Source organism: Ceratina calcarata, unplaced genomic scaffold (genome assembly GCF_001652005.2).
Source record: "Ceratina calcarata isolate Rehan_Ccalc_2016 unplaced genomic scaffold, ASM165200v1 scaffold360.2, whole genome shotgun sequence".
NCBI classification, from domain to species: Eukaryota; Metazoa; Arthropoda; class Insecta; order Hymenoptera; family Apidae; genus Ceratina; species Ceratina calcarata.
In genome coordinates, this window is record NW_017159024.1 from 805 (window position 1) to 2,846 (window position 2,042).

The window sequence follows — 2,042 nt, forward strand, 5'->3', positions numbered from 1 at the left end:
ATTTTTAGGAAGTCGACCGTATTGTTGTAAAGTATGCAACAAGCAATTTACTATAATTAGTAGTTTGCAACTACACGAGCGATATCATGGTCACGATCTTCCAATCAGGAACGGTATTTCTTCAAACGTAGAAAGTAAGACGTCGATGATGACCGCGTACACTCCTGAGGATAATAGCAGATACTTACAGTTTTGTTCTGCTGGTCGTTGGACTTCTTGGATACCTGTACGCTATTCCTAATGTATAAGCTAATTACTTAATTATACCCACCGTATTATATGTATTACTTCTTTAACTATAGTCGTATTATAATTAATGAGTAACAACAGTGCAATAATAATCATATAGTAACCATAAGTAAAATTTATTTTTTGCATACACATGACGTCCCGTAAGAGAAATACAATTCATCAAGTCTTTTGAGGAAAGAAAATTAAAATCTGATTTTATTATTCGTGAAAGTGGTGATTGAAATTAAACATATTGTTCATATTGTGATTTAGTGTAATCCAGAATCGGTTCTTTCTGTAGCTTGATTTTCTTGTTAAGTGGGATGTATTCCAATTCTACCAATACTAATTCGTTTTCACCAGTCCTTAAAAAGGTAGCCGGGACGTAGAGAGTCACTTGAGGTCCAACTAATGGCCAGTATCTTCCTAAATTGTGTCCATTCACGAAAGCAACCCCTTTGCCCCAGTTAGCAGTATTTAAATACGTGTCCATCGGTTGGCCAGAGATAGAAAAGGATCCTCGAAGGACAACGGGACTGTTGCGAAGAATCCCGGTTTCATTTATCGCCACGGGTTGGACGTTGCGAAGTGCGTCGATATTGTCCAGACGGAAACCACTCATTCTCCAGGGACCGAGTGGAGCGCCATTTAAAGTCACATTCGAGATTCCCTATTATATACAAAAAATACATGACAGATTAAACATTTAAATATTTTGCATGAGCTGTTCTTGTTTTTTTTTTATAACGTCTTTCTTATATCAGTTTTTTTTAGATTCGATTTGGGAGTAATTTGATGACTGACCTTAAAATCGTGAATTCCCTTCCCAAAGTTCAATCTTCCTTGATTTTCGACCAATATTTGTAATTTTTTTGAATAAGGCATTTCGAACCATAAATCATACGCTTTGCTCGTACGACTTAAGACGCCAACTTGGTAATTATCGACATAAACCAATGCTCTGTCTCGAACTACTGCGTGTAAAATCGCAGGATCCGTATAGTTGCTGATTAGGTCAGTCTCGTATAGCACCAACCAGTGAGGTAGTCCAAGCGCTTCGAAAGTTTGTGGCTCGCTTTTTTCGGAAAAGACAGTTCCGAACAATTTTCGACCTAGATTGTCCATTAATTTTAACACCGGAGTCAGGAGAATCGAACCATAATCTCCTTTCGGTGTTACTGTCGGTAGAGACATATTTGGCAGTGGTAAATACTGCAGAAGAGAAATGTTATTTAAAATTAAATATTATTCTAATTATTTAAATAGAAATTTTTTTTATTATGAATATTAAAATGTGTAGCATGCGGCGTGGAGCAAGACGCGCCTTTGGATTTGAGCCGCTGGGGCTCGAAAAAGGAAACAAATTTATTCGATTCGTCGAAGTTTCAAAAATGTTTACCGTGTGGAACGTGCGGGAAAAATTTCGACAGACCATCCTTGCTCAAACGACACCTACGCATCCACACAGGCAAGTCTATTTAAATCGCGTGTAATCGAATTCGTATTCTCTTCTAAAATAATACAGTGATACCTAAATTATATGTACACATTAACAGGTGAAAAACCGCACGGTTGCGTTGTTTGTGGAAAAATGTTTAGCACAAGTAGCTCTTTAAATACACACGTACGAATCCATACGGGAGAACGACCTCACGAGTGTCCCATTTGCGGGAAACGTTTCACAGCTTCATCAAATCTATATTATCATCGAATGACTCATTATAAGGTATCGAATTTTAAAAAATTCTTGTGTTGAAATTTTTATTTTTTTATATTGAAATTCCGTAATCGAATGTGAATGCATTAAGGAT

General features: G+C 36.9%; 1 protein-coding gene across 1 annotated transcript in view; it reads right to left on the reverse strand.

Annotated features, from left to right (window-relative positions):
* The window catches only part of LOC108625504 (beta-galactosidase), a gene marked incomplete at its 3' end in the record, with an annotated part of 4,762 nt that overhangs the window by 720 nt on the left and 2,000 nt on the right, over positions 1-2,042 (reverse strand). The window lies entirely within an intron of this gene.